Below are 18,533 nucleotides of genomic sequence, written 5' to 3'. Positions count from 1 at the left end.
CTGCACATTTAATATGATTTCACATTTATGTATTAGCCTTTCATCAACTCACAAACCACCGGCATTCCCTCATGAAACCCCATTTGGGAATCCCTGAACTAGAACAATAAAATGAACAGATCGATAGGAATTGACAGCCTTATCTATTTTTCTTTTTTCTTTTTTTTTTTTTTTTTTTTTTTTTTTACAGTAAAACTAAAAGTTGTGAAACTGGATAACTTTACAAAGAAAAGCTTAGTGATTCATTTTTGAATATTAAAATCCTTTTAACAAACAAGAGCACTGTTTATGTCATGTGGCTATACTTTTGAAACTGTGATTAGTAGATTGGCTCCATTTCCTTCCATTGACTCACACAGAAAATGCCTGTAAACTAAAGTTTGTCCATAATCATCCAAGTTGTTCCCTCAGGAATCCATAGGCCTACATCACACCATTTAATTCATAAAGTAGGCTTAGTTCATTGACAACAAACTCATGACAAATATGTAGGTAGCCCAGTGTAAGGTGAAACTGTTTATTTCATTAATTTAGTTCAGCGTGTCCCAATTGGTAAGTGGGGGGCGGGGTAGAGACTGCAGGTGGTTTTGGTAAAAAGCTAACAATTAAACAGCTTGTAAAATTGTTATCTTAAATGTGACTGCAGAAGTAATCATAATATAATTGTACTTCAGACAGGTTATAGCTGCGACTGAATAGTCTGTTGCGCTGCGTGTTTCAGAGTCAAGAGCAACACTGTCGTTCAGCTTACGGTGTTTTCAGCGTCTCCGAGCACCTCGGTTCGCACAATAAATGCTGCTTCTCACCTTACTCCATCTCTGTATGTGCGGTGGTGCATTTTGGGAAGGCAAATATGCGCCAGGTTTACTTCATTTTACACGTTCGCATTTCGCACGATTTCCGACATAGAAGTTAGCTTTCACCAGTATTCGGCAAAATCTAAGCTCGAAGTTCTGAACGTTTGAAAGTGTAGAATTTTAGACATAAATATTAGCATTGTAACTTGCAACATCAAATAAGTATTAGGCTGTTAATTAGGCCTATCAAATATTCCTTTTATTTTAATTCACAGGACAGTTGTCATTTAAGACAACAGCAAGAGGCTCTTATGCTCGCAGCCCTATATATAAATAATATTTTAATAAAACCACTTAGCCTACTAAAAAAAAAGGTGGGGGGGCTCGATATTTCTCTTTCATGTCATCATGTGCCCGTTACAAACATTAAAAAACCATGAACATGTGAATGTGTGGTTTCCATTTTGAAAAATTCATTTAAAAATGTCAGGGTTCGGCTGACAAAAAAGTTAGGCAACCTCTGGTGTAGTTGAAGCTGAGGAGTGGAGGGTTACAAAAGAAGAGGCACTTTAGAGGTCTGCCTCGCTTAGACTGAGAGAGAAAGTCTGTCGATCGCCCCCTGCAGGAGAAAGGAAGAATGACGAGGATGAGCTGTCCTGTGCCACAGCGAAAGCAGAGAGAAGCCAGAGATAAAAGCAAAATGAAAGAAAAGAAATGAAGCAATTGAATTTAAAAAAGGATAGAGCCGAGCCATGGTGAACTGAGTAGATAAAGCAAAAGCTTACAGCACCTGGTATTCCCAGGCGGTCTCCCATCCAAGTACTAACCAGGCCCGACCCTGCTTAGCTTCCGAGATCGGACGAGATCGGGCGTGCTCAGGGTGGTATGGCCGTAAGCGAGAGTTTCGGTCGATAGCGAGCTATTTAAAGGAAGCACAACGGTGCGGCAGCCCTACACGGCTCGGGCTGTAGCTGCAAGAGAAACAGCCAACGTTTTTTCGTGTCTTTTTAAACTTTTTTTTTTTCTTTTTAAAATAAATACAGTTATTTATTTAAAAAAAAAATATTCTCGCTTCAATGAAAGCTGTCTCGATTTTAGATAATGTCGATTAATTCTGCAGCACTGCACATTTAGTATGATTTCACATTTATGTATTAGCCTTTCATCAACTCACAAACCACCGGCATTCCCTCATGAAACCCCATTTGGGAATCCCTGAACTAGAACAATAAAATGAACAGATCGATAGGAATTGACAGCCTTATCTATTTTTCTTTTTTCTTTTTCTTTTTTTTTTTTTTTTTTTTTTTTACAGTAAAACTAAAAGTTGTGAAACTGGACAACTTTACAAAGAAAAGCTTAGTGATTCATTTTTGAATATTAAAATCCTTTTAACAAACAAGAGCACTGTTTATGTCATGTGGCTATACTTTTGAAACTGTGATTAGTAGATTGGCTCCATTTCCTTCCATTGACTCACACAGAAAATGCCTGTAAACTAAAGTTTGTCCATAATCATCCAAGTTGTTCCCTCAGGAATCCATAGGCCTACATCACACCATTTAATTCATAAAGTAGGCTTAGTTCATTGACAACAAACTCATGACAAATATGTAGGTAGCCCAGTGTAAGGTGAAACTGTTTATTTCATTAATTTAGTTCAGCGTGTCCCAATTGGGAAGTGGGGGCGGGGTAGAGACTGCAGGTGGTTTTGGTAAAAAGCTAACAATTAAACAGCTTGTAAAATTGTTATCTTAAATGTGACTGCAGAAGTAATCATAATATAATTGTACTTCAGACAGGTTATAGCTGCGACTGAATAGTCTGTTGCGCTGCGTGTTTCAGAGTCAAGAGCAACACTGTCGTTCAGCTTACGGTGTTTTCAGCGTCTCCGAGCACCTCGGTTCGCACAATAAATGCTGCTTCTCACCTACTCCATCTCTGTATGTGCGGTGGTGCATTTTGGGAAGGCAAATATGCGCCAGGTTTACTTCATTTTACACGTTCGCATTTCGCACGATTTCCGACATAGAAGTTAGCTTTCACCAGTATTCGGCAAAATCTAAGCTCGAAGTTCTGAACGTTTGAAAGTGTAGAATTTTAGACATAAATATTAGCATTGTAACTTGCAACATCAAATAAGTATTAGGCTGTTAATTAGGCCTATCAAATATTCCTTTTATTTTAATTCACAGGACAGTTGTCATTTAAGACAACAGCAAGAGGCTCTTATGCTCGCAGCCCTATATATAAATAATATTTTAATAAAACCACTTAGCCTACTAAAAAAAAAGGTGGGGGGCTCGATATTTCTCTTTCATGTCATCATGTGCCCGTTACAAACATTAAAAAACCATGAACATGTGAATGTGTGGTTTCCATTTTGAAAAATTCATTTAAAAATGTCAGGGTTCGGCTGACAAAAAAGTTAGGCAACCTCTGGTGTAGTTGAAGCTGAGGAGTGGAGGGTTACAAAAGAAGAGGCACTTTAGAGGTCTGCCTCGCTTAGACTGAGAGAGAAAGTCTGTCGATCGCCCCCTGCAGGAGAAAGGAAGAATGACGAGGATGAGCTGTCCTGTGCCACAGCGAAAGCAGAGAGAAGCCAGAGATAAAAGCAAAATGAAAGAAAAGAAATGAAGCAATTGAATTTAAAAAAGGATAGAGCCGAGCCATGGTGAACTGAGTAGATAAAGCAAAAGCTTACAGCACCTGGTATTCCCAGGCGGTCTCCCATCCAAGTACTAACCAGGCCCGACCCTGCTTAGCTTCCGAGATCGGACGAGATCGGGCGTGCTCAGGGTGGTATGGCCGTAAGCGAGAGTTTCGGTCGATAGCGAGCTATTTAAAGGAAGCACAACGGTGCGGCAGCCCTACACGGCTCGGGCTGTAGCTGCAAGAGAAACAGCCAACGTTTTTTCGTGTCTTTTTAAACTTTTTTTTTTCTTTTTAAAATAAATACAGTTATTTATTTTTAAAAAAATATTCTCGCTTCAATGAAAGCTGTCTCGATTTTAGATAATGTCGATTAATTCTGCAGCACTGCACATTTAATATGATTTCACATTTATGTATTAGCCTTTCATCAACTCACAAACCACCGGCATTCCCTCATGAAACCCCATTTGGGAATCCCTGAACTAGAACAATAAAATGAACAGATCGATAGGAATTGACAGCCTTATCTATTTTTCTTTTTCTTTTTTTTTTTTTTTTTTTTTTTTTTTACAGTAAAACTAAAAGTTGTGAAACTGGATAACTTTACAAAGAAAAGCTTAGTGATTCATTTTTGAATATTAAAATCCTTTTAACAAACAAGAGCACTGTTTATGTCATGTGGCTATACTTTTGAAACTGTGATTAGTAGATTGGCTCCATTTCCTTCCATTGACTCACACAGAAAATGCCTGTAAACTAAAGTTTGTCCATAATCATCCAAGTTCTTCTCTCAGGAATCCATAGGCCTACATCACACCATTTAATTCATAAAGTAGGCTTAGTTCATTGACAACAAACTCATGACAAATATGTAGGTAGCCCAGTGTAAGGTGAAACTGTTTATTTCATTAATTTAGTTCAGCGTGTCCCAATTGGGAAGTGGGGGGGCGGGGTAGAGACTGCAGGTGGTTTTGGTAAAAAGCTAACAATTAAACAGCTTGTAAAATTGTTATCTTAAATGTGACTGCAGAAGTAATCATAATATAATTGTACTTCAGACAGGTTATAGCTGCGACTGAATAGTCTGTTGCGCTGCGTGTTTCAGAGTATTGTACTTCAGACAGGTTATAACTGCGACTGAATAGTCTGTTGCGCTGCGTGTTTCAGAGTCAAGAGCAACACTGTCGTTCAGCTTACGGTGTTTTCAGCGTCTCCGAGCACCTCGGTTCGCACAATAAATGCTGCTTCTCACCTTACTCCATCTCTGTATGTGCGGTGGTGCATTTTGGGAAGGCAAATATGCGCCAGGTTTACTTCATTTTACACGTTCGCATTTCGCACGATTTCCGACATAGAAGTTAGCTTTCACCAGTATTCGGCAAAATCTAAGCTCGAAGTTCTGAACGTTTGAAAGTGTAGAATTTTAGACATAAATATTAGCATTGTAACTTGCAACATCAAATAAGTATTAGGCTGTTAATTAGGCCTATCAAATATTCCTTTTATTTTAATTCACAGGACAGTTGTCATTTACAACAACAGCAAGAGGCTCTTATGCTCGCAGCCCTATATATAAATAATATTTTAATAAAACCACTTAATTAGCCTACTAAAAAAAAAGGTGGGGGGGCTCGATATTTCTCTTTCATGTCATCATGTGCCCGTTACAAACATTAAAAAACCATGAACATGTGAATGTGTGGTTTCCATTTTGAAAAATTCATTTAAAAATGTCAGGGTTCGGCTGACAAAAAAGTTAGGCAACCTCTGGTGTAGTTGAAGCTGAGGAGTGGAGGGTTACAAAAGAAGAGGCACTTTAGAGGTCTGCCTCGCTTAGACTGAGAGAGAAAGTCTGTCGATCGCCCCCTGCAGGAGAAAGGAAGAATGACGAGGATGAGCTGTCCTGTGCCACAGCGAAAGCAGAGAGAGGCCAGAGATAAAAGCAAAATGAAAGAAAAGAAATGAAGCAATTGAATTTAAAAAAGGATAGAGCCGAGCCATGGTGAACTGAGTAGATAAAGCAAAAGCTTACAGCACCTGGTATTCCCAGGCGGTCTCCCATCCAAGTACTAACCAGGCCCGACCCTGCTTAGCTTCCGAGATCGGACGAGATCGGGCGTGCTCAGGGTGGTATGGCCGTAAGCGAGAGTTTCGGTCGATAGCGAGCTATTTAAAGGAAGCACAACGGTGCGGCAGCCCTACACGGCTCGGGCTGTAGCTGCAAGAGAAACAGCCAACGTTTTTTCGTGTCTTTTTAAACTTTTTTTTTTCTTTTTAAAATAAATACAGTTATTTATTTTAAAAAAAATATTCTCGCTTCAATGAAAGCTGTCTCGATTTTAGATAATGTCGATTAATTCTGCAGCACTGCACATTTAGTATGATTTCACATTTATGTATTAGCCTTTCATCAACTCACAAACCACCGGCATTCCCTCATGAAACCCCATTTGGGAATCCCTGAACTAGAACAATAAAATGAACAGATCGATAGGAATTGACAGCCTTGTCTATTTTTCTGTTTTTTTTCTTTTTTTTTTTTTTTTTTTACAGTAAAACTAAAAGTTGTGAAACTGGACAACTTTACAAAGAAAAGCTTAGTGATTCATTTTTGAATATTAAAATCCTTTTAACAAACAAGAGCACTGTTTATGTCATGTGGCTATACTTTTGAAACTGTGATTAGTAGATTGGCTCCATTTCCTTCCATTGACTCACACAGAAAATGCCTGTAAACTAAAGTTTGTCCATAATCATCCAAGTTGTTCCCTCAGGAATCCATAGGCCTACATCACACCATTTAATTCATAAAGTAGGCTTAGTTCATTGACAACAAACTCATGACAAATATGTAGGTAGCCCAGTGTAAGGTGAAACTGTTTATTTCATTAATTTAGTTCAGCGTGTCCCAATTGGTAAGTGGGGGGCGGGGTAGAGACTGCAGGTGGTTTTGGTAAAAAGCTAACAATTAAACAGCTTGTAAAATTGTTATCTTAAATGTGACTGCAGAAGTAATCATAATATAATTGTACTTCAGACAGGTTATAGCTGCGACTGAATAGTCTGTTGCGCTGCGTGTTTCAGAGTCAAGAGCAACACTGTCGTTCAGCTTACGGTGTTTTCAGCGTCTCCGAGCACCTCGGTTCGCACAATAAATGCTGCTTCTCACCTACTCCATCTCTGTATGTGCGGTGGTGCATTTTGGGAAGGCAAATATGCGCCAGGTTTACTTCATTTTACACGTTCGCATTTCGCACGATTTCCGACATAGAAGTTAGCTTTCACCAGTATTCGGCAAAATCTAAGCTCGAAGTTCTGAACGTTTGAAAGTGTAGAATTTTAGACATAAATATTAGCATTGTAACTTGCAACATCAAATAAGTATTAGGCTGTTAATTAGGCCTATCAAATATTCCTTTTATTTTAATTCACAGGACAGTTGTCATTTAAGACAACAGCAAGAGGCTCTTATGCTCGCAGCCCTATATATAAATAATATTTTAATAAAACCACTTAGCCTACTAAAAAAAAAGGTCGGGGTGCTCGATATTTCTCTTTCATGTCATCATGTGCCCGTTACAAACATTAAAAAACCATGAACATGTGAATGTGTGGTTTCCATTTTGAAAAATTCATTTAAAAATGTCAGGGTTCGGCTGACAAAAAAGTTAGGCAACCTCTGGTGTAGTTGAAGCTGAGGAGTGGAGGGTTACAAAAGAAGAGGCACTTTAGAGGTCTGCCTCGCTTAGACTGAGAGAGAAAGTCTGTCGATCGCCACCTGCAGGAGAAAGGAAGAATGACGAGGATGAGCTGTCCTGTGCCACAGCGAAAGCAGAGAGAAGCCAGAGATAAAAGCAAAATGAAAGAAAAGAAATGAAGCAATTGAATTTAAAAAAGGATAGAGCCGAGCCATGGTGAACTGAGTAGATAAAGCAAAAGCTTACAGCACCTGGTATTCCCAGGCGGTCTCCCATCCAAGTACTAACCAGGCCCGACCCTGCTTAGCTTCCGAGATCGGACGAGATCGGGCGTGCTCAGGGTGGTATGGCCGTAAGCGAGAGTTTCGGTCGATAGCGAGCTATTTAAAGGAAGCACAACGGTGCGGCAGCCCTACACGGCTCGGGCTGTAGCTGCAAGAGAAACAGCCAACGTTTTTTCGTGTCTTTTTAAACTTTTTTTTTCTTTTTAAAATAAATACAGTTATTTATTTTTAAAAAAATATTCTCGCTTCAATGAAAGCTGTCTCGATTTTAGATAATGTCGATTAATTCTGCAGCACTGCACATTTAATATGATTTCACATTTATGTATTAGCCTTTCATCAACTCACAAACCACCGGCATTCCCTCATGAAACCCCATTTGGGAATCCCTGAACTAGAACAATAAAATGAACAGATCGATAGGAATTGACAGCCTTATCTATTTTTCTTTTTTCTTTTTCTTTTTTTTTTTTTTTTTTTTTTTACAGTAAAACTAAAAGTTGTGAAACTGGATAACTTTACAAAGAAAAGCTTAGTGATTCATTTTTGAATATTAAAATCCTTTTAACAAACAAGAGCACTGTTTATGTCATGTGGCTATACTTTTGAAACTGTGATTAGTAGATTGGCTCCATTTCCTTCCATTGACTCACACAGAAAATGCCTGTAAACTAAAGTTTGTCCATAATCATCCAAGTTGTTCCCTCAGGAATCCATAGGCCTACATCACACCATTTAATTCATAAAGTAGGCTTAGTTCATTGACAACAAACTCATGACAAATATGTAGGTAGCCCAGTGTAAGGTGAAACTGTTTATTTCATTAATTTAGTTCAGCGTGTCCCAATTGGTAAGTGGGGGGGCGGGGTAGAGACTGCAGGTGGTTTTGGTAAAAAGCTAACAATTAAACAGCTTGTAAAATTGTTATCTTAAATGTGACTGCAGAAGTAATCATAATATAATTGTACTTCAGACAGGTTATAGCTGCGACTGAATAGTCTGTTGCGCTGCGTGTTTCAGAGTCAAGAGCAACACTGTCGTTCAGCTTACGGTGTTTTCAGCGTCTCCGAGCACCTCGGTTCGCACAATAAATGCTGCTTCTCACCTACTCCATCTCTGTATGTGCGGTGGTGCATTTTGGGAAGGCAAATATGCGCCAGGTTTACTTCATTTTACACGTTCGCATTTCGCACGATTTCCGACATAGAAGTTAGCTTTCACCAGTATTCGGCAAAATCTAAGCTCGAAGTTCTGAACGTTTGAAAGTGTAGAATTTTAGACATAAATATTAGCATTGTAACTTGCAACATCAAATAAGTATTAGGCTGTTAATTAGGCCTATCAAATATTCCTTTTATTTTAATTCACAGGACAGTTGTCATTTAAGACAACAGCAAGAGGCTCTTATGCTCGCAGCCCTATATATAAATAATATTTTAATAAAACCACTTAGCCTACTAAAAAAAAAGGTGGGGGCTCGATATTTCTCTTTCATGTCATCATGTGCCCGTTACAAACATTAAAAAACCATGAACATGTGAATGTGTGGTTTCCATTTTGAAAAATTCATTTAAAAATGTCAGGGTTCGGCTGACAAAAAAGTTAGGCAACCTCTGGTGTAGTTGAAGCTGAGGAGTGGAGGGTTACAAAAGAAGAGGCACTTTAGAGGTCTGCCTCGCTTAGACTGAGAGAGAAAGTCTGTCGATCGCCCCCTGCAGGAGAAAGGAAGAATGACGAGGATGAGCTGTCCTGTGCCACAGCGAAAGCAGAGAGAAGCCAGAGATAAAAGCAAAATGAAAGAAAAGAAATGAAGCAATTGAATTTAAAAAAGGATAGAGCCGAGCCATGGTGAACTGAGTAGATAAAGCAAAAGCTTACAGCACCTGGTATTCCCAGGCGGTCTCCCATCCAAGTACTAACCAGGCCCGACCCTGCTTAGCTTCCGAGATCGGACGAGATCGGGCGTGCTCAGGGTGGTATGGCCGTAAGCGAGAGTTTCGGTCGATAGCGAGCTATTTAAAGGAAGCACAACGGTGCGGCAGCCCTACACGGCTCGGGCTGTAGCTGCAAGAGAAACAGCCAACGTTTTTTCGTGTCTTTTTAAACTTTTTTTTTCTTTTTAAAATAAATACAGTTATTTATTTTAAAAAAAATATTCTCGCTTCAATGAAAGCTGTCTCGATTTTAGATAATGTCGATTAATTCTGCAGCACTGCACATTTAATATGATTTCACATTTATGTATTAGCCTTTCATCAACTCACAAACCACCGGCATTCCCTCATGAAACCCCATTTGGGAATCCCTGAACTAGAACAATAAAATGAACAGATCGATAGGAATTGACAGCCTTATCTATTTTTCTTTTTTTTTTTTTTTTTTTTTTTTACAGTAAAACTAAAAGTTGTGAAACTGGATAACTTTACAAAGAAAAGCTTAGTGATTCATTTTTGAATATTAAAATCCTTTTAACAAACAAGAGCACTGTTTATGTCATGTGGCTATACTTTTGAAACTGTGATTAGTAGATTGGCTCCATTTCCTTCCATTGACTCACACAGAAAATGCCTGTAAACTAAAGTTTGTCCATAATCATCCAAGTTGTTCCCTCAGGAATCCATAGGCCTACATCACACCATTTAATTCATAAAGTAGGCTTAGTTCATTGACAACAAACTCATGACAAATATGTAGGTAGCCCAGTGTAAGGTGAAACTGTTTATTTCATTAATTTAGTTCAGCGTGTCCCAATTGGGAAGTGGGGGGGCGGGGTAGAGACTGCAGGTGGTTTTGGTAAAAAGCTAACAATTAAACAGCTTGTAAAATTGTTATCTTAAATGTGACTGCAGAAGTAATCATAATATAATTGTACTTCAGACAGGTTATAGCTGCGACTGAATAGTCTGTTGCGCTGCGTGTTTCAGAGTCAAGAGCAACACTGTCGTTCAGCTTACGGTGTTTTCAGCGTCTCCGAGCACCTCGGTTCGCACAATAAATGCTGCTTCTCACCTTACTCCATCTCTGTATGTGCGGTGGTGCATTTTGGGAAGGCAAATATGCGCCAGGTTTACTTCATTTTACACGTTCGCATTTCGCACGATTTCCGACATAGAAGTTAGCTTTCACCAGTATTCGGCAAAATCTAAGCTCGAAGTTCTGAACGTTTGAAAGTGTAGAATTTTAGACATAAATATTAGCATTGTAACTTGCAACATCAAATAAGTATTAGGCTGTTAATTAGGCCTATCAAATATTCCTTTTATTTTAATTCACAGGACAGTTGTCATTTAAGACAACAGCAAGAGGCTCTTATGCTCGCAGCCCTATATATAAATAATATTTTAATAAAACCACTTAATTAGCCTACTAAAAAAAAAGGTGGGGGGGCTCGATATTTCTCTTTCATGTCATCATGTGCCCGTTACAAACATTAAAAAACCATGAACATGTGAATGTGTGGTTTCCATTTTGAAAAATTCATTTAAAAATGTCAGGGTTCGGCTGACAAAAAAGTTAGGCAACCTCTGGTGTAGTTGAAGCTGAGGAGTGGAGGGTTACAAAAGAAGAGGCACTTTAGAGGTCTGCCTCGCTTAGACTGAGAGAGAAAGTCTGTCGATCGCCCCCTGCAGGAGAAAGGAAGAATGACGAGGATGAGCTGTCCTGTGCCACAGCGAAAGCAGAGAGAAGCCAGAGATAAAAGCAAAATGAAAGAAAAGAAATGAAGCAATTGAATTTAAAAAAGGATAGAGCCGAGCCATGGTGAACTGAGTAGATAAAGCAAAAGCTTACAGCACCTGGTATTCCCAGGCGGTCTCCCATCCAAGTACTAACCAGGCCCGACCCTGCTTAGCTTCCGAGATCGGACGAGATCGGGCGTGCTCAGGGTGGTATGGCCGTAAGCGAGAGTTTCGGTCGATAGCGAGCTATTTAAAGGAAGCACAACGGTGCGGCAGCCCTACACGGCTCGGGCTGTAGCTGCAAGAGAAACAGCCAACGTTTTTTCGTGTCTTTTTAAACTTTTTTTTTTCTTTTTAAAATAAATACAGTTATTTATTTTTAAAAAAATATTCTCGCTTCAATGAAAGCTGTCTCGATTTTAGATAATGTCGATTAATTCTGCAGCACTGCACATTTAGTATGATTTCACATTTATGTATTAGCCTTTCATCAACTCACAAACCACCGGCATTCCCTCATGAAACCCCATTTGGGAATCCCTGAACTAGAACAATAAAATGAACAGATCGATAGGAATTGACAGCCTTATCTATTTTTCTTTTTTCTTTTTCTTTTTTTTTTTTTTTTTTTTTTACAGTAAAACTAAAAGTTGTGAAACTGGACAACTTTACAAAGAAAAGCTTAGTGATTCATTTTTGAATATTAAAATCCTTTTAACAAACAAGAGCACTGTTTATGTCATGTGGCTATACTTTTGAAACTGTGATTAGTAGATTGGCTCCATTTCCTTCCATTGACTCACACAGAAAATGCCTGTAAACTAAAGTTTGTCCATAATCATCCAAGTTGTTCCCTCAGGAATCCATAGGCCTACATCACACCATTTAATTCATAAAGTAGGCTTAGTTCATTGACAACAAACTCATGACAAATATGTAGGTAGCCCAGTGTAAGGTGAAACTGTTTATTTCATTAATTTAGTTCAGCGTGTCCCAATTGGGAAGTGGGGGGCGGGGTAGAGACTGCAGGTGGTTTTGGTAAAAAGCTAACAATTAAACAGCTTGTAAAATTGTTATCTTAAATGTGACTGCAGAAGTAATCATAATATAATTGTACTTCAGACAGGTTATAGCTGCGACTGAATAGTCTGTTGCGCTGCGTGTTTCAGAGTCAAGAGCAACACTGTCGTTCAGCTTACGGTGTTTTCAGCGTCTCCGAGCACCTCGGTTCGCACAATAAATGCTGCTTCTCACCTACTCCATCTCTGTATGTGCGGTGGTGCATTTTGGGAAGGCAAATATGCGCCAGGTTTACTTCATTTTACACGTTCGCATTTCGCACGATTTCCGACATAGAAGTTAGCTTTCACCAGTATTCGGCAAAATCTAAGCTCGAAGTTCTGAACGTTTGAAAGTGTAGAATTTTAGACATAAATATTAGCATTGTAACTTGCAACATCAAATAAGTATTAGGCTGTTAATTAGGCCTATCAAATATTCCTTTTATTTTAATTCACAGGACAGTTGTCATTTAAGACAACAGCAAGAGGCTCTTATGCTCGCAGCCCTATATATAAATAATATTTTAATAAAACCACTTAGCCTACTAAAAAAAAAGGTGGGGGGCTCGATATTTCTCTTTCATGTCATCATGTGCCCGTTACAAACATTAAAAAACCATGAACATGTGAATGTGTGGTTTCCATTTTGAAAAATTCATTTAAAAATGTCAGGGTTCGGCTGACAAAAAAGTTAGGCAACCTCTGGTGTAGTTGAAGCTGAGGAGTGGAGGGTTACAAAAGAAGAGGCACTTTAGAGGTCTGCCTCGCTTAGACTGAGAGAGAAAGTCTGTCGATCGCCACCTGCAGGAGAAAGGAAGAATGACGAGGATGAGCTGTCCTGTGCCACAGCGAAAGCAGAGAGAAGCCAGAGATAAAAGCAAAATGAAAGAAAAGAAATGAAGCAATTGAATTTAAAAAAGGATAGAGCCGAGCCATGGTGAACTGAGTAGATAAAGCAAAAGCTTACAGCACCTGGTATTCCCAGGCGGTCTCCCATCCAAGTACTAACCAGGCCCGACCCTGCTTAGCTTCCGAGATCGGACGAGATCGGGCGTGCTCAGGGTGGTATGGCCGTAAGCGAGAGTTTCGGTCGATAGCGAGCTATTTAAAGGAAGCACAACGGTGCGGCAGCCCTACACGGCTCGGGCTGTAGCTGCAAGAGAAACAGCCAACGTTTTTTCGTGTCTTTTTAAACTTTTTTTTTCTTTTTAAAATAAATACAGTTATTTATTTTTAAAAAAATATTCTCGCTTCAATGAAAGCTGTCTCGATTTTAGATAATGTCGATTAATTCTGCAGCACTGCACATTTAATATGATTTCATATTAATGTATTAGCCTTTCATCAACTCACAAACCACCGGCATTCCCTCATGAAACCCCATTTGGGAATCCCTGAACTAGAACAATAAAATGAACAGATCGATAGGAATTGACAGCCTTATCTATTTTTCTTTTTTCTTTTTATTTTTTTTTTTTTTTTTTTTACAGTAAAACTAAAAGTTGTGAAACTGGATAACTTTACAAAGAAAAGCTTAGTGATTCATTTTTGAATATTAAAATCCTTTTAACAAACAAGAGCACTGTTTATGTCATGTGGCTATACTTTTGAAACTGTGATTAGTAGATTGGCTCCATTTCCTTCCATTGACTCACACAGAAAATGCCTGTAAACTAAAGTTTGTCCATAATCATCCAAGTTCTTCTCTCAGGAATCCATAGGCCTACATCACACCATTTAATTCATAAAGTAGGCTTAGTTCATTGACAACAAACTCATGACAAATATGTAGGTAGCCCAGTGTAAGGTGAAACTGTTTATTTCATTAATTTAGTTCAGCGTGTCCCAATTGGGAAGTGGGGGGGCGGGGTAGAGACTGCAGGTGGTTTTGGTAAAAAGCTAACAATTAAACAGCTTGTAAAATTGTTATCTTAAATGTGACTGCAGAAGTAATCATAATATAATTGTACTTCAGACAGGTTATAGCTGCGACTGAATAGTCTGTTGCGCTGCGTGTTTCAGAGTATTGTACTTCAGACAGGTTATAACTGCGACTGAATAGTCTGTTGCGCTGCGTGTTTCAGAGTCAAGAGCAACACTGTCGTTCAGCTTACGGTGTTTTCAGCGTCTCCGAGCACCTCGGTTCGCACAATAAATGCTGCTTCTCACCTTACTCCATCTCTGTATGTGCGGTGGTGCATTTTGGGAAGGCAAATATGCGCCAGGTTTACTTCATTTTACACGTTCGCATTTCGCACGATTTCCGACATAGAAGTTAGCTTTCACCAGTATTCGGCAAAATCTAAGCTCGAAGTTCTGAACGTTTGAAAGTGTAGAATTTTAGACATAAATATTAGCATTGTAACTTGCAACATCAAATAAGTATTAGGCTGTTAATTAGGCCTATCAAATATTCCTTTTATTTTAATTCACAGGACAGTTGTCATTTACAACAACAGCAAGAGGCTCTTATGCTCGCAGCCCTATATATAAATAATATTTTAATAAAACCACTTAATTAGCCTACTAAAAAAAAAGGTGGGGGGGCTCGATATTTCTCTTTCATGTCATCATGTGCCCGTTACAAACATTAAAAAACCATGAACATGTGAATGTGTGGTTTCCATTTTGAAAAATTCATTTAAAAATGTCAGGGTTCGGCTGACAAAAAAGTTAGGCAACCTCTGGTGTAGTTGAAGCTGAGGAGTGGAGGGTTACAAAAGAAGAGGCACTTTAGAGGTCTGCCTCGCTTAGACTGAGAGAGAAAGTCTGTCGATCGCCCCCTGCAGGAGAAAGGAAGAATGACGAGGATGAGCTGTCCTGTGCCACAGCGAAAGCAGAGAGAGGCCAGAGATAAAAGCAAAATGAAAGAAAAGAAATGAAGCAATTGAATTTAAAAAAGGATAGAGCCGAGCCATGGTGAACTGAGTAGATAAAGCAAAAGCTTACAGCACCTGGTATTCCCAGGCGGTCTCCCATCCAAGTACTAACCAGGCCCGACCCTGCTTAGCTTCCGAGATCGGACGAGATCGGGCGTGCTCAGGGTGGTATGGCCGTAAGCGAGAGTTTCGGTCGATAGCGAGCTATTTAAAGGAAGCACAACGGTGCGGCAGCCCTACACGGCTCGGGCTGTAGCTGCAAGAGAAACAGCCAACGTTTTTTCGTGTCTTTTTAAACTTTTTTTTTTCTTTTTAAAATAAATACAGTTATTTATTTAAAAAAAAATATTCTCGCTTCAATGAAAGCTGTCTCGATTTTAGATAATGTCGATTAATTCTGCAGCACTGCACATTTAGTATGATTTCACATTTATGTATTAGCCTTTCATCAACTCACAAACCACCGGCATTCCCTCATGAAACCCCATTTGGGAATCCCTGAACTAGAACAATAAAATGAACAGATCGATAGGAATTGACAGCCTTGTCTATTTTTCTGTTTTGTTTTTTTTTTTACAGTAAAACTAAAAGTTGTGAAACTGGACAACTTTACAAAGAAAAGCTTAGTGATTCATTTTTGAATATTAAAATCCTTTTAACAAACAAGAGCACTGTTTATGTCATGTGGCTATACTTTTGAAACTGTGATTAGTAGATTGGCTCCATTTCCTTCCATTGACTCACACAGAAAATGCCTGTAAACTAAAGTTTGTCCATAATCATCCAAGTTGTTCCCTCAGGAATCCATAGGCCTACATCACACCATTTAATTCATAAAGTAGGCTTAGTTCATTGACAACAAACTCATGACAAATATGTAGGTAGCCCAGTGTAAGGTGAAACTGTTTATTTCATTAATTTAGTTCAGCGTGTCCCAATTGGTAAGTGGGGGGCGGGGTAGAGACTGCAGGTGGTTTTGGTAAAAAGCTAACAATTAAACAGCTTGTAAAATTGTTATCTTAAATGTGACTGCAGAAGTAATCATAATATAATTGTACTTCAGACAGGTTATAGCTGCGACTGAATAGTCTGTTGCGCTGCGTGTTTCAGAGTCAAGAGCAACACTGTCGTTCAGCTTACGGTGTTTTCAGCGTCTCCGAGCACCTCGGTTCGCACAATAAATGCTGCTTCTCACCTACTCCATCTCTGTATGTGCGGTGGTGCATTTTGGGAAGGCAAATATGCGCCAGGTTTACTTCATTTTACACGTTCGCATTTCGCACGATTTCCGACATAGAAGTTAGCTTTCACCAGTATTCGGCAAAATCTAAGCTCGAAGTTCTGAACGTTTGAAAGTGTAGAATTTTAGACATAAATATTAGCATTGTAACTTGCAACATCAAATAAGTATTAGGCTGTTAATTAGGCCTATCAAATATTCCTTTTATTTTAATTCACAGGACAGTTGTCATTTAAGACAACAGCAAGAGGCTCTTATGCTCGCAGCCCTATATATAAATAATATTTTAATAAAACCACTTAGCCTACTAAAAAAAAAGGTGGGGGGGGCTCGATATTTCTCTTTCATGTCATCATGTGCCCGTTACAAACATTAAAAAACCATGAACATGTGAATGTGTGGTTTCCATTTTGAAAAATTCATTTAAAAATGTCAGGGTTCGGCTGACAAAAAAGTTAGGCAACCTCTGGTGTAGTTGAAGCTGAGGAGTGGAGGGTTACAAAAGAAGAGGCACTTTAGAGGTCTGCCTCGCTTAGACTGAGAGAGAAAGTCTGTCGATCGCCACCTGCAGGAGAAAGGAAGAATGACGAGGATGAGCTGTCCTGTGCCACAGCGAAAGCAGAGAGAAGCCAGAGATAAAAGCAAAATGAAAGAAAAGAAATGAAGCAATTGAATTTAAAAAAGGATAGAGCCGAGCCATGGTGAACTGAGTAGATAAAGCAAAAGCTTACAGCACCTGGTATTCCCAGGCGGTCTCCCATCCAAGTACTAACCAGGCCCGACCCTGCTTAGCTTCCGAGATCGGACGAGATCGGGCGTGCTCAGGGTGGTATGGCCGTAAGCGAGAGTTTCGGTCGATAGCGAGCTATTTAAAGGAAGCACAACGGTGCGGCAGCCCTACACGGCTCGGGCTGTAGCTGCAAGAGAAACAGCCAACGTTTTTTCGTGTCTTTTTAAACTTTTTTTTTCTTTTTAAAATAAATACAGTTATTTATTTTTAAAAAAATATTCTCGCTTCAATGAAAGCTGTCTCGATTTTAGATAATGTCGATTAATTCTGCAGCACTGCACATTTAATATGATTTCATATTAATGTATTAGCCTTTCATCAACTCACAAACCACCGGCATTCCCTCATGAAACCCCATTTGGGAATCCCTGAACTAGAACAATAAAATGAACAGATCGATAGGAATTGACAGCCTTATCTATTTTTCATTTTTCTTTTTCTTTTTTTTTTTTTTTTTTTTTTTTTTTACAGTAAAACTAAAAGTTGTGAAACTGGATAACTTTACAAAGAAAAGCTTAGTGATTCATTTTTGAATATTAAAATCCTTTTAACAAACAAGAGCACTGTTTATGTCATGTGGCTATACTTTTGAAACTGTGATTAGTAGATTGGCTCCATTTCCTTCCATTGACTCACACAGAAAATGCCTGTAAACTAAAGTTTGTCCATAATCATCCAAGTTCTTCTCTCAGGAATCCATAGGCCTACATCACACCATTTAATTCATAAAGTAGGCTTAGTTCATTGACAACAAACTCATGACAAATATGTAGGTAGCCCAGTGTAAGGTGAAACTGTTTATTTCATTAATTTAGTTCAGCGTGTCCCAATTGGGAAGTGGGGGGGCGGGGTAGAGACTGCAGGTGGTTTTGGTAAAAAGCTAACAATTAAACAGCTTGTAAAATTGTTATCTTAAATGTGACTGCAGAAGTAATCATAATATAATTGTACTTCAGACAGGTTATAGCTGCGACTGAATAGTCTGTTGCGCTGCGTGTTTCAGAGTATTGTACTTCAGACAGGTTATAACTGCGACTGAATAGTCTGTTGCGCTGCGTGTTTCAGAGTCAAGAGCAACACTGTCGTTCAGCTTACGGTGTTTTCAGCGTCTCCGAGCACCTCGGTTCGCACAATAAATGCTGCTTCTCACCTTACTCCATCTCTGTATGTGCGGTGGTGCATTTTGGGAAGGCAAATATGCGCCAGGTTTACTTCATTTTACACGTTCGCATTTCGCACGATTTCCGACATAGAAGTTAGCTTTCACCAGTATTCGGCAAAATCTAAGCTCGAAGTTCTGAACGTTTGAAAGTGTAGAATTTTAGACATAAATATTAGCATTGTAACTTGCAACATCAAATAAGTATTAGGCTGTTAATTAGGCCTATCAAATATTCCTTTTATTTTAATTCACAGGACAGTTGTCATTTACAACAACAGCAAGAGGCTCTT

The 18,533-nt window shown here is 39.0% G+C and overlaps 9 non-coding genes across 9 annotated transcripts; all 9 read right to left on the bottom strand.

Moving 5' to 3' along the window:
- Positions 1-1,575: 1,575 nt before the first annotated feature.
- LOC137003991 (5S ribosomal RNA) lies at positions 1,576-1,694 on the bottom strand. Its single transcript, XR_010892086.1, has one exon. It is a non-coding gene; the product is annotated as a 5S ribosomal RNA (ribosomal RNA).
- Positions 1,695-3,494: 1,800 nt separating this feature from the next.
- On the bottom strand, positions 3,495-3,613 carry LOC137003990 (5S ribosomal RNA). Its single transcript, XR_010892085.1, has one exon. It is a non-coding gene; the product is annotated as a 5S ribosomal RNA (ribosomal RNA).
- Positions 3,614-5,477: 1,864 nt separating this feature from the next.
- Positions 5,478-5,596, bottom strand: LOC137003989 (5S ribosomal RNA). Its single transcript, XR_010892084.1, has one exon. It is a non-coding gene; the product is annotated as a 5S ribosomal RNA (ribosomal RNA).
- Positions 5,597-7,389: 1,793 nt separating this feature from the next.
- Positions 7,390-7,508, bottom strand: LOC137003988 (5S ribosomal RNA). The gene has a single exon (XR_010892083.1). It is a non-coding gene; the product is annotated as a 5S ribosomal RNA (ribosomal RNA).
- Positions 7,509-9,305: 1,797 nt separating this feature from the next.
- Positions 9,306-9,424, bottom strand: LOC137003987 (5S ribosomal RNA). Its single transcript, XR_010892082.1, has one exon. It is a non-coding gene; the product is annotated as a 5S ribosomal RNA (ribosomal RNA).
- Positions 9,425-11,216: 1,792 nt separating this feature from the next.
- Positions 11,217-11,335, bottom strand: LOC137003985 (5S ribosomal RNA). Its single transcript, XR_010892080.1, has one exon. It is a non-coding gene; the product is annotated as a 5S ribosomal RNA (ribosomal RNA).
- Positions 11,336-13,132: 1,797 nt separating this feature from the next.
- Positions 13,133-13,251, bottom strand: LOC137003984 (5S ribosomal RNA). Its single transcript, XR_010892079.1, has one exon. It is a non-coding gene; the product is annotated as a 5S ribosomal RNA (ribosomal RNA).
- Positions 13,252-15,114: 1,863 nt separating this feature from the next.
- Positions 15,115-15,233, bottom strand: LOC137003983 (5S ribosomal RNA). The gene has a single exon (XR_010892078.1). It is a non-coding gene; the product is annotated as a 5S ribosomal RNA (ribosomal RNA).
- A 1,782-nt stretch (positions 15,234-17,015) lies between these two features.
- LOC137003982 (5S ribosomal RNA) lies at positions 17,016-17,134 on the bottom strand. Its single transcript, XR_010892077.1, has one exon. It is a non-coding gene; the product is annotated as a 5S ribosomal RNA (ribosomal RNA).
- Positions 17,135-18,533: the final 1,399 nt, after the last annotated feature.

Source organism: Chanodichthys erythropterus, chromosome 16 (assembly GCF_024489055.1).
Source record: "Chanodichthys erythropterus isolate Z2021 chromosome 16, ASM2448905v1, whole genome shotgun sequence".
NCBI classification, from domain to species: Eukaryota; Metazoa; Chordata; class Actinopteri; order Cypriniformes; family Xenocyprididae; genus Chanodichthys; species Chanodichthys erythropterus.
Note: the sequence above shows the minus strand (reverse complement) of the source record. Positions and strands in the feature narration are given on the sequence as shown.